A 14,135-nucleotide genomic window follows, 5' to 3' on the forward strand; every position below is an offset into this window, starting at 1 on the left:
TGTAATACCTACATGTTTCAAGCAGACCACCATAGTCCCTGTGCCCAAGAAAGCGAAGGTAACCTGCCTAAATGACTACTGTCCCGTAGCACTCACGTCAGTAGCCATGCAGTTCTTTGAAAGGCTGGTCATGGCTCACATCAACACCATCATCCCGGAAACCCTAGACCCACTCCAATTTGCATACCACCTCAACAGATCCGAAGATGATGCAATCTCAATCTCCCCCATTCACATCGACGGGGCTGTAGTTCCCTGGTGTCCACATCACCAACAAACTATTATGGTCAAAACAAACCAAGACAGTCATGAAGAGGGCACGACAACACCTTTTCCCCCTCAGAAAACTGAAAAGATTTGGCATGGGTCCCCAGATCCTCAAAACGTTCTACAGCTGCACCATCAAGAGCATCCTGACCGGTTGCATCACCGCCTGGTATGGCAACTGCTCGGCATCCGGCCGTAAGGGACTACAGAGGGTAGTGCGTACTGCCCAGTACATCACTGGGGCTAAGCTTCCTGCCATCCAGGACCTATATACTAGGCGGTGCCAGAGGAAGGCGCAAAAAATTGTCAAAGACTCCAGTCAACCAAGTCATAGACTGTTCTCTCTGCTACCGCACGGCAAATGGTACCGGAGCGCCAAGTCCAGGTCCAAACAGCTTCTACCCCTAAGCCAAAAGACTGCTGAACAATTAATCAAATTGCCACCTGGACTATTTGCATTGACCCCCCCCCCCCCCTCCCCCACCTTTGTTTTTACACTACTGCTACTCGGTGTTTATTATCTATGCATAGTCACTTTACCCCTACCTACATTTACCCCTACCCTACCTACATGTACAAATTACCTTGACTAACCTCTACCCCTGCACGTTGACTCGGTACCAGTACCCCCTGTATATAGCCTCGTTATTGTTATTGTGTTACTTTTGTTTACATTTTTTACTTTAGTTTATTTAGTGAATATTTAACTAACTCTTTTTTCTTAAAACTGCATTGTTGGTTAAGGGCTTGTAAGTAAGGCGAGTCTTCAGGTCTCAAGCAAGGTTACTCATTACACAAGTGTAGTATGCATATTTAATGAAACTCAATTGAATTACAGGTCAAGGTGATTAAAGATGGGTTCTCTTTATCTTTGAAAGAGAAATTGGTGTGCTCAGCTCAAATGTTTTGTAGTCTAAAAAATGATTCGGGTGCTGGGTTCAAAAGGCATATACTGGAAGAAAGAAACGCATCCGTTTGTTTTGATCACTGCTGCTAAAATATAAGACATTTAAACGTAAAGAATATTTCAGTGAGTGCGGATTTTTCTTCTTCAAGTATAACTCTTTATCTTTGCCATGTAGGAGGGGGCTATATCAACATCAACTCTCCACTCCTCTGCAACTTCTCCCCCTGGTCATTGCAGGCTGTGGCTTTATCGGGAGACGAAGAGGTGCGTGACCCTCTTGGACTGGACTGCCCACTGCCGTCCTCCATTCAGGAGAGGAGATGCAGATTGTGTGGGAGAGGCTGCAGTCCCTGAATCTGATTTATTGATAAGATCATTCAGTCAGATTTAACGATGAGATAATTCAGTCAGAGAAGAAAATGAAATCCCTGAAGGTTAACTGTAACCCTCTCTAAATGTCTCCTTTACTCTCGTTTATCTCTCTCCCTCTCTCTCGACTTCTCTCTCTGTCACTCTCCCCCTCTATTTCTCTCCTTCTCTCTTGGAAGATCTCAATGACATACTCCTCACGTCCTCTCTCCTCGTCTCCTTCTCAAACCCCATTGGAGGAGAAGGTCAGAGGGGCGGGACCTTTTGCTTTCTCATCCAATTGGTTTTGAGAAGGAGACAAGGAGAGAAGACGTGAGGAGTATGCAATTGAGATAATCCCATAGTCTCTCTCACTTCCTCTCTGTTTCTTTCTCTTATTGTTGGAAAAGGGGTAGAAAATATATTACTGCATCTTGTACAGAATAAATCTTATGGTTAAAGGTTGAGTTAGAATGTTTGCAGGTGAGTTATTAAATGTTTAGCTGTAGAGTTGAGAACTATTGAATAATATGATTTTGGCCTGAGTTTAAGGTTTTCGACTGTCGTGACTGTTTAATTCCCCCCCCCCACCAAGTAGGAATCTGTGAAATAAGAAAGATGCAAAATGTTTATTGTCTTTTCATTGCATTTGTAAGCAATATTGCACAAGCATGCTAATGTACGGATCGTGATCAGTAGAAAAAGTCAGAAAAAAATGTTGGGTAGTAAAAAACGATACCACACCAGGAGTCATATTACTGAGAGTGGATTTCCGGATCTATGGCGCCCTCTCAGAAGTGCATTTCACTCGCACAGCAATGTGTCCTGGGTGATGAAGAGAGTTATATATATAGAAAGGTTAGATATGATGGTCATCAGAGCTGAACGGGTCACGCCACCGCAGGTCTGCCCCTTTCCATATCATATTGGTGGTGTTGTTGTTGCTGTGATCATGGCGTATGTTAATGTTATGTGGGTTTTACATATCTACACTACTGCCAACATTATTGGCCCCTGTTGGACAAATCAAGTGTTTTGAATTGAATGGAATCGAATTGAATTTACCCCCTTCATCCACGACAAGCTGCTGTACAAATCAAACACACTTAAAATAAGAAATATCTGACTATCTGGAAGGTAATCTGCAATTAATTTAATACTGATTCTGCTAGTAGGTTAAAGGGCTACATATTGCATCATCAGCCTGAACTGAAAGATGCTTTGAATCAGCCATTTCAGAACAATTTTGAAATAGTTATTTAGCTGGAATAATTTTGATTTGGACCATTTAACATTTGACAATGTACATCGTGAAGTTAGCACGCTAGCCTCTGGAGCACAGTGTTGTTGACGTGGGATGGAAGCCCGGGTCTGCTGTACAGGGATGGTCTGTGTTACATTCAAGGGGGAGGATTTCGATAAAGCGTTGATATTCAATGGAAAAAAATACCATATTACAGAATATGGAGTGTAGCAGTCAGTGTCATTCCCTCCCTCACTTTAAGTCCTCTCCCGAGAGATCTCTTCTCCCTTCCTTTCCCCTGTCCTCTGCAGCACACTGCATTCTTTCTCCCAGTCTGCTAAAACCGGCAAGTCTGTAGACACACCAATCCCTTCTTATTGCTGCTCGGATCGTTTGCCCTACATACACACACCCTCCTTTGAACTCTACTAAGACGTGTGTGTGTGTGTGTGTGTGTGTGTGTGTGTGTGTGTGTGTGTGTGTGTGTGTGTTTTGTGGCTCTTGGTTCAGAACATCAAAAGCACAGCACACACAGTACACTATTTATCGTTTTGTTTCTCTCGTTCTCTCCCTCTACAGCTCTCCTTTTTACCTTTGATTCAGTCCCATCCCTCTCCCCCTTTCCTCTCTGCATTCAACTGCATTATGATAGTCTGGAAGATTTTTTCTTCTTTCTCTCCCTTGCTCGATATGTCTACCTTTATCTTTACCTCTATCTGTCTCTTTAGTTCCTTCCTTTTCTGCTTTTGTGTCGTTGTACGTGTTTTTTTTATCTCCCTCTTTCTCTCTCTCGCCATCTGTACTCCCACTCTGCTCTCTGCCTCCATACCCCCACCACTCCTTACAAACAGAACAAGTCTATCTATCTCATTATCTGTCTGATAATGCCATGTTTTTTCCACTTGTCAGCGATTTGTAGCTACCCCATTTATTTTTGTTTACCTCCATCACCTTTTCTTCCTTTCTACTGCCATCTCCAGTAGCCATCCTCGACCTACCTGTCGTGCTCCCCCCTCTACCCCTCTCTCCCTTCCTTTTTCTCTCTCCTCCTTACACCGCTCTTTCTCTATCCACCCTATCCCTCGTTCTCTGCAGCCCCCTCTCTTTCACCCCATCATTTTTTCTCTCTCCTTTTTTCCAGCCACAGTGGCAGAAGCTTTTAATAATTCATATGGATTTAAAATGTAAATTTTAGTAAGACTGAGAAGTCAGACCTCACTCCCACCCTGCTCTATCCCCGCTTCTCCGGTTGCTCTCCCTCCCTGCCAACCGTTGCCTTGACAACCGCAACATCCTAGAAACACATAACAGAAATTCACACACACAAGACAAGAGAGATACCCTATCTCAAGCACATTCTTGAGGTAGGGAAAATGATGGAAGGAGAGTGAGTCTAACGCAGTTAAGGACTAACACTATACACACAAAAAGCTTATTTCTCTCAAATTCTGTGCACAAATTTGTTTACCAGTTAGTGAGCATTTTGCCTTTGCCAAGATAATCCATGCACCTGACAGGTGTGGCATATGAAGAAGCTGATTAAACAGCTTGATCATTACACAGGTGCACCTTGTGCTGGGAACAATAAAAGGCCACTCTAAACTGTGCTGTTTTGTCACACAAGACAATGCTACAGATGTCTCAAGTTTTGAGGGAGCGTGCAATTGGCATGCTGACTGCAGAAATGTCCACAAGAGCTGTTGCCAAAGAATTGAATGTTCCTTTCTCTACCATAATCCGCCTCCAATGTCATTTTAGAGAATTTGGCAGTACGTCCAACCGGCCTCACAACCGCAGACCACATGTAACCACGCCAGCCCAGACCTCCACATCCGGTTTCTTCACCTGGGGATTGTCTGAGACCAGCCACCCGGACAGCTGATGAAACTGTGGGTTTGCACAACCAAAGAATTTCTGCACAAACTGTCAGAAACTGTCTCAGGGAAACTTATCTGCGTGCTCGTTGTCCTCACCAGGGTTTTTACCTGACTGCATCGTAACCAACTTCAGTGGGCAAATGCTCACCTTCGATTGCCACTGGCATGCAGGAGAAGTGTGCTCTTCACAGATGAATCCCAGTTTCAACTATACCGGGCAGATGGCAGACAGCGTGTATGGCGTCGTGTGGGCGAGCAGTTTGCAGCTGTCGACGTTGTAAACAGAATGCCCCATGGTGGCGGTGGGGTTATGGTATGGGCAGGCATAAGCTACAGACAGCAAACACAATTGTGTTTTATTGATGATCATTTGAATTCACAGAGATACTGGGACGAGATCCTGAGGCCCATTGTCGTGCCATTCATCCGCTGCCATCACCTCATGTTTCAGCAGGATAAACACGGCCCCGTGTTGCAAGGTCAACTCTATGTGAAGGAGATGTGTTGCACTGCATGACAGGTTTTCTGATCTATGACCGGCCTTTTTTAAGGTATCTGTGACGAAGTCATGTGAAGTCAATAGATTACGGCCTAATGAATTTATTTAAATTGACTGATTTCCTTATATGAACTGTAAAATCTTAGAAATTGTTTAATTTACATTTATGTTCAGTGTAGCAATGTACCATGTGAAACAGAGCTCGTACTCAACTAGGGTTTATTGTTGTTTACATGCTGCTTTGCGTTTTGTTGCTAGCATTGCTACTTGCCAACTTTACGGTTTTTACTTTTTAATTGCCGTGTTATATTTTTATTTTTTCCTTCGCTCAACGTTTTTCATTCAGCTATTTCATTGTTGTTTACATGCTGCTTTGCGTTTTGTTGCTAGCGTTACTTTGCTACCTGCCAACTTTACGGTTTTTACTTTTTAATTGCCGTGTTATATTTTTATTTTTTCCTTCGCTCAACGTTTTTCATTCAACTATTTCACCCCAGACGTTTTATCTGGACATGGTTCTACAGGACCTCCACCAGCTGAAGCTAAGTAGTAACATTAACATTATGCCTTCTAATTGCAGTCGCTGTACTCATAATATACAGGAGAACGATCGCCTTATTTACATTTACGACATTTAGCAGACGCTCTTATCCAGAGCGACTTACAAATTGGTGCATTCACCTTATGTTTTCCAGTGGAACAACCACTTTACAATAGTACATCTATATCTTTTTTGGGGGGGGGGGGGGGGTTAGAAGGATTACTTTATCCTATCCTAGGTATTCCTTAAAGAGGTGGGGTTTCAGGTGTCTCCGAAGGTGGTGATTGACTCCGCTGTCCTGGCGTCGTGAGGGAGCTTGTTCCACCATTGGGGTGCCAGAGCAGCGAGCAGTTTTAACTGGGCTGAGCGGGAACTGTGCTTCCGCAGAGGTAGGGGGGCCAGCAGGCCAGAGGTGCCCTTGTTTGGGTGTAGGGACTGATCAGAGCCTGAAGGTACGGAGGTGCCGTTCCCCTCACAGCTCCGTAGGCAAGCACCATGGTCTTGTAGCAGATGCGAGCTTCAACTGGAAGCCAGTGGAGTGTGCCTTCTGGTGAGGATTTCGTCTGAAGCTGGGTTTGCAGCACGGCTATCGTTAGGCAAGGGTAATTTAAGTGTAGGAAAGGATGAAACAGCATCTGTGCCACAAATAAGTACAGATAGTAGTATAAATCCCCTCGCACAGTCCCCGCAGCCGGACAATTTTCTCATGAATTCTGGAAGGAAATGCTGTAGGAATGCTCAACCGGTGTCGCTCATTCAGCCAACAGAAACGTTCAACCGGTTCTCCCCATTAAGCACCGAGTCGGAGTCAGAGGCCGTGCCTTCTCTGGTCTCTCCTCCACCCGTTACGGGGTCTGAGACGCCGAAGCCTCCCACCATTAGCTCTGACAAATTCAAAACCCTAGTCATTGGCGACTCCATCACCCACAGTATTAGACTTAAAAAGAATCATCCAGCGATCATACACTGTTAACCAGGGGGCAGGGCAACCGACATTAAGGCTAATCTAAAGATTGTGCTGGCTAAGGCTAAAACTGGCGAGTATAGGAATATTATTATCCACGTCGGCACTAACGATGTTAGGATGAAACAGTCGGAGGTCACCAAGCACAACATAGCCTCAGCGTGTAAATCAGCTAGAAAGATGTGTCGGCATCGAGTAATTGTCTCTGGCCCCCTCCCAGTTAAGGGGAGTGATGAGCTCTAACAGCAGAGTCTCACAACTCAATCGCTGGTTGAAAACTGTTTTCTGCCCCTTCCAAAAGATAGAATTTGTTGATAATTGGCCGTCTTTCTGGGACTCACCCACAAACAGAACCAAGCCTGGCCTGCTGAGGAGTGACGGACTCCATCCTAGCTGGAGGGGTGCTCTCATCTTATCTATGAACATAGACAGGGCTCTAACTCCTCTAGCTCCACAATGAGAGGGTGCAGGCCAGGCAGCAGGCTTTTAGCCAGCCTGCTAAGCTTAGGGGAGTCTGCCACTAGCACAGTCAGTGTAGTCAGCTCAGCTATCCCCATTGAGACCATGTCTGTGCCTCGATCTAGGTTGGGCAAAACTAAACAAGGCGGTGTACGCCTTAGCAATCTCACTGGAATAAAGACCTCCATTCCTGTCATTATTGAAAGAGATTGTGATATCTCACATCTCAAAATAGGGCTACTTAATGTTAGATCCCTCACTCCAAGGCAGTTATAGTCAATTAACTAATCACTGATCATAATCTTGATGTGACTGGCCTGACTGAAATATGTCTTAAGCCTGATGAATTTACTGTGTTAAATGAGGCCTCTCCTCCTGGTTACACTAGTGACCATATCCCCTGCGCAGGGACGTAATAAAATTGTGGTCAAAAGACGAAAACGTAGTCATTTTTTTGTAAATTGAAATTTGGTATCGTAAATGACAGCAACATGAAATCTATGCAGCCTACTCAATCAGTTGCTATAGCTACAGTGGGGCAAAAAAGTATTTGATCCCCTGCAGATTTTGTACGTTTGCCCACTTACAAAGAAATAATCAATCTATAATTTTAATGGTAGGTTTATTTGAACAGTGAGAGACAGAATAACAACAAAAAAATCCAGAAAAACGCATGTCAAAAATTTTATAAAATGATTTCCATTTTGATGAGGGAAATAAGTATTTGACCCCTCTGCAAAACACGACTTAGTACTTGGTGGCAAAACCCTTGTTGGCAATCACAGAGATCAGACGTTTCTTGTAGTTGGCCACCAGGTTTGCACACATCTCAGGAGGGATTTTGTCCCACTCCTTTTGCAGATCTTCTCCAAGTCATTAAGGTTTTGAGGCTGACGTTTGGCAACTCAAACCTTGAGCTCCCTCCACAGATTTTCTATGGGATTAAGGTCTGGAGACTGGCTAGGCCACTCCAGGACCTTAATGTGCTTTTTCTTGAGCCACTCCTTTGTTGCCTTGGCCGTGTGTTTTGGGTCATTGTCATGCTGGAATACCCATCCACGACCCATTTTCAATGCCCTGGCTAAGGGAAGGAGGTTCTCACCCAAGATTTGACAGTACATGGCCCCGTCCAATGATGCGGTGAAGTTGTCCTGTCCCCTTAGCAGAAAAACACCCCCAAAGCATAATGTTTCCACCTCCATGTTTGACGGTGGAAATGGTGTTCTTGGGGTCATAGGCAGCATTCCTCCTCCTCGAAACACGGCGAGTTGAGTTGATGCCAAAGACTTCCATTTTGGTCTCATCTGACCACAACACTTTCACCAGTTGTCCTCTGAATCATTCAGATGTTCATTGGCAAACTTCAGACTTGAGCAGGGGGACCTTGTGGGCGCTGCAGGATTTCAGTCCTTCACGGCGTAGTGTGTTACCAATTGTTTTCTTGGTGACTATGGTCCCAGCTGCCTCAAGGATCCTCCCGTGTAGTTCTGGGCTGATTCCTCACCGTTCTCATGATCATTGCAAACCCACGAGGTGAGATCTTGCATGGAGCCCCAGGCCGAGGGATATTGACAGTTCTTTTGTGTTTCTTCCATTTGCGAATAATCGCACCAACTGTTGTCACCTTCTCACCAAGCTGCTTGGCGATGGTCTTGTAGCCCATTCCAGCCTTGTGTAGGTCTACAATCTTGTCCCTGACATCCTTGGAGAGCTCTTTGGTCTTGGCCATGGTGGAGAGTTTGGAATCTGATTGATTGATTGCTTCTGTGGACAGGTGTCTTTTTTACAGGTAACAAGCTGCGGTTAGGAGCACTCCCTAGAGTGTGCTCCTAATCTCAGCTTGTTACCTGTATAAAAGACACCTGGGAGCCAGAAATCTTTTTGATTGAGAGGGGGTCAAATACTTATTTCCCTCATTAAAATGCAAATCAATTTATAACATTTTTGACATGCATTTTTCTCTATATTTTTGTTGTTATTCTCTCTCACTGTTCAAATAAACCTACCATTAAAATTATAGACTGATCCTTTCTTTATCAGTGGGCAAACGTACAAAATCAGCAGGGGATCAAATACTTTTTCCCCCCACTGTACTGTTTACAGGCCTTCGGGCCACATACAGCGTTCCTCACTGAGTTCCCTGAATTCCTATCGGATCTTGTGGTCATGGCAGATAATATTCTAATTGTTGGTGACTTTAATATTCACATGGAAAAGTCCACAGACCCACTCCAAAAGGCTTTCGGAGCCATCATCGACTCAGCGGGTTTTGTCCAATATGTCTCCGGACCTACTCACTGCCACAGTCATACTCGGAACCTAGTTTTGTCCCGTGGAATAAATATTGTGGATCTTAATGTTTTTCCTCATAATCCTGAACTATCGGACCACCATTTTATTACGTTTGCAATCGCAACAAATAATCTGCTCAGACCCCAACCAAGGATCATCAAAAGCCGTGCAAAAAATTTCGGACAACCCAAAGATTCCTAGATGCCCTTCTAGACTCCCTCCACCTACCCAAGGATGTCAGAATACAACAATTGGTTAACCACCTAACTGAGGAACTTAATTTAACCTTGCGTAATACCCTAGATGCAGTCACACCTCTAAAAACAAAAAATATTTGTCACAAGGAATGAGCTCCCTGGTGTACAGAAAATACCCAAGCCCTGAAGCAAGCTTCCAGAAAATTGGAACGGAAATTGCGCTACACCAAACTGGAAGTCTTCCGATTAGCTTAGAAAGACAGTACCGTACATTATCAAAGAGCCCTCACTGCTGCTTGATCATCCTATTTTTCCAATTTAATTGAGGATAATTTATTTTTTATACTGTCGCAAAGCTAACTAAAAAGCAGCATTCCCCAAGAGAAGATGGCTTTCACTTCAGCAGTGATAAATTCATGAACTTCTTTGACAAAAAGATCATGATCATTAGAAAGCAAATTACGCACTCCTCTTTAAATCTGCGTATTTCTCCAAAGCTCAGTTGTCCTGAGTTTGCACAACACTGCCAGGACCTAGGATCAAGGGAGACACTCAAGTTTTTTAATACTATATCTCTTGACACATTGATGGAAATAGTCATGGCCTTTAACTAAACTACTGAACTACTAAACTACTAAACAACTAAACTACTGAAAGAGCTGCTTCCTGTGCTTGGCCCTCCTATGTTGAACATAATAAACGTCTCCCTAGACACCGGACGTGTACCAAACTCACTAAAAGTGGCAGTAATAAAGCCTCTCTTGAAAAAGACAAACCTTGACCCAGAAAATATAAAAAACTATCGGCCTAAATCAAATCTCCCATTCCTCTCCAAAAAAATTGAAAAAGCTGTTGCGCAGCAACTCACTGCCTTCCTGAAGACAAACAATGTATACGAAACACTTCAGTCTGGTTTTAGACCCCATCATAGCACTGAGACTGCACTCGTGAAGGTGGTAAATTACCTTTAATGGCGTCAGACCAAGGCTCTGCATCTGTTCTCGTGCTCCTAGATCTTAGTGCTGCTTTTGATACCATCGATCACCACATTCTTTTGGAGAGATTGGAAACCCAAATTGATCTACACGGACAAGTTCTGGCCTGGTTTAGATCTTATCTGTCGGAAAGATATCAGTTTGTCTCTGTGGATGGCTTGTCCTTTGACAAATTAACTGTAAATGTTGGTGTTCCTCAAGGTTCCGTTTTAGGACCTCTATTGTTTTCACAATATATTTTACCTCTTGGTGATGTCATTCGGAAACATAATGTTAACTTTCACTGCTATGCGGACGATACGCAGCTATACATTTCGATGAAACATGGTGAAGCCCCAAAATTGCCCTCCCTGGAAGCCTGTGTTTCAGACAGACATAAGGAAGTGGATGGCGGCAAATGTTTTACTTTTAAACTCAGACAAAACAGAGATGCTAGTTCTAGGTCCCAAGAAACAAAGAGATCTTCTGTTGGATCTGAAAATTAATCTTGATGGTTGTACAGTTGTCTCAAATAAAACTGTAAAGGACCTCGGCGTTACTCTGGACCCTGACCTCTCTTTTGACGAACATGTTAAGACTGTTTCAAGGACAGCTTTTTTCCATCTACGTAACAAAAATCTGAAACTTTGTCCAAAAATGATGCAGACAAATGCATCTATGCTTTTGTCACTTCTAGATTAGACTACTGCAATGCTATACTTTCCAGCTACCCGGATAAAGCACCAAATACACTTCAGTTAGTACTAAACACGGCTGCTAGAATCTTGGCTAGAACCCAAAAATGTGATCATATTACTCCAGTGCTAGCCCCTCTACACTGGCCTCCTGTGAAGGCTATGGCTTATTTCAAGGTTTTACTGCTAACCTACAAAGCATTACATGGGCTTGCTCCTATCGGTCTTTCCGATTTGGTCCTGCCGTACATACCTACACGTCATACCTATGGTCACAAGATGCAGGCCTTCTTATTGTCCCTAGAATTTCTAAGCAAACAGCTGGAGGCAGAGCTTTCTCCTATAGAGCTACATTTTATGCAATGGTCTGCCTATCCATGTGAGAGATGCAGACTTGGTCTCAACCTTTAACTTCTTTGGGATAGGGGGTGTTATTTTGACGTCTGGATGAAAAGCGTGCCCAAAGTAAACTGCCTGCTACTCAGGCCCAGAAGTGAGGATTTGCATATAATTGGTAGATTTGGATAGTAAACACTCTAAAGTTTCTAAAACTGTTAAAATAATGTATGTGAGTATAACAGAACTGAAATGGCAGGCGAAACCCCGAGGACAAACCATCAACAAAACAAAAAAAGAATTCAGCATGCCACTGATTTCAATGCCTGGCACTTTTATAATAGGGCGAAATCGTCCCCGATTGCAGTTCCTAGGGCTTCCACTAATGTCAGCAGTCGTTAGAAAGAGTTTCAGGCTGTTTTTTGTAAAAATGAGGGACAAGTTGTAGTTTTTCTAAGTGACTCCCATTTTGGCTGTAGTGTTTCGAAGTGCATGGCCGAGAGAGCACGTTCTTTATCTCTGGTAAAGACAATAACGATTCTCCGTCTTAAATTTTATTGTTTATTTGCGTATTAGGGTACCTAAGGATTGATTATAAACGTTGATTGACTTGTTTGGATAAGTTTATTGGTAACGTTTGGGATTCATTTTTTATGCATTTTGAACGAAGGAAACCGAGTGGATTATTGACTGAAGCGCGCCAGCTAAACTGAGTTTTTATGGATATAAAGAAGGAATTTATCGAACAAAAGGATAATTTGTAATGTAACTGGGACATTTTGGAGTGCCAACAGAAGAAGATCTTCAAAGGTAAGGCATATATTATATCGTTATTTCTGACTTTCGTGTCGTAACTCCCTGATTGAAAATGATTTGTTATGCATTTGTGTGCTGGACGCTGTCCTCAGATAATCGCATGGTTTGCTTTCGCCGTAAAGCCTTTTTGAAATCTGACACCTTGGCTGGATTAACAACAAGTTAAGCTGTATTTTGATGTATTGCACTTGTGATTTCATGAAAGTTTAATGTTTATAGTAATTTAATTTGAATTTCGCTCTCTGCAATTTCACCAGCTGTTGGCCAGGTAGGACGCTAATGTCCCACCTATCCCAAAGAAGTGTTAAGTCTTTATTGAACACTCATCTCTTCAGTAGGTCCTATGTTTGAGTGTAGTCTGGCCCAGGGGTGTTTTTTATTTGTTTATTTAATTAGGCAAGTCAGTTAAGAACAAATTCTTATTTTCAATGACAGCCTAAGAACAGTGGGTTAACTGCCTTGTTCAGGGGCAGAACTACAGATTTTTACCTCGTCAGCTCGGCGATTCAATCTTGCAACCTTGCGGTTACTAGTCCAACGCTCTAACTACTAGGCTACCTGCCGCCCCAAGGTGTGTGAAGGTGAACAGAAAGGCACTGGAGCAACAAACCACCCTTACTGTCTCTGCCTGGCCAGTTCCTCTCTCTCCACTGGGATTCTCTGCCTCTAACCCTATTACGGGGGCTGAGTCACTGGATTACTGGTGCTCTTCCATGCAGTCCCTAGGAGGGGTGCGTCACTTGAGTGGATTGAGTCTCTGATGTGATCTTCCTGTCTGGGTTGGCGCCCCCCTCAGGTTTGTGCCATGGGGGAGATCGTCGTGGGCTATACTCGGCCTTGTCTCAGGGTAGTAAGTTGGTGGTTGAAGATATCCCTCTAGTGGTGTGGGGGCTTTGCTTTGGCAAAGTGGGTGGGGTTATATCCTGCCTAGTTGGCCCTGTCTGGGGGTATTGTCGGACGGGGCCAGTGTCTCCCGACCCCTCCTGTCTCAGCCTCCATTAATTATGCTGCAATAGTCTGTGTCGGGGGCTAGGGTCAGTCTGTTATATCTGGAGTATTTCTCCTGTCTTGTCCTGTGTGAATTTAAGTACGCTCCCTCTAATTCTCTCTCTCTCTTTCTTTTTCTCTTCTCTTAGAGGCCTCAGGACTACCTGGCCTGATGACTCCTTGCTGTCCCCAGTCCACCTGGTCGTGCTGCTGCTCCAGTTTCAACTGTTCTGCCTGCGGCTATGGAACCCTGACCTGTTCACCAGACGTGCTACCTTGTCCCAGACCTGCTGTTTTCGACTCTCTCTCTCTGCGGCACCTGCTGTCTCTAACTCTGAATGATCGGCTATGAAAAGCCAACTGACATTTACTCTACAACCACTGTCATTTATTATTATTTGAACCTGCTGGTCATCTATGAACGTTTGAACATCTTGGCTATGTATTGTTATAATCTCCACCCGGCACAGCCAGAAGAGGACTGGCCACCCCTCAGAGCCTGGTTTCTCTCTAGGTTTCTTCCTAGATTCCTTCCTTTCTAGGGAATATTTCCTAGCCACCATGCTTCTACATCTGCATTGCTTGCTGTTTAGGGTTTTAGGCTGGGTTTCTGTATAGCACTTTGTGACATTGGCTGATGTAAAAAGGGCTTTATAAATACATTTGATTGATTGATTGATTCACAAGGTTCCTTTCAAACTTCATCATTAATAATACAAATACAGAATAGGAT

This window comes from Salmo trutta, chromosome 4 (assembly GCF_901001165.1).
Source record: "Salmo trutta chromosome 4, fSalTru1.1, whole genome shotgun sequence".
Classification (NCBI taxonomy): domain Eukaryota; kingdom Metazoa; phylum Chordata; class Actinopteri; order Salmoniformes; family Salmonidae; genus Salmo; species Salmo trutta.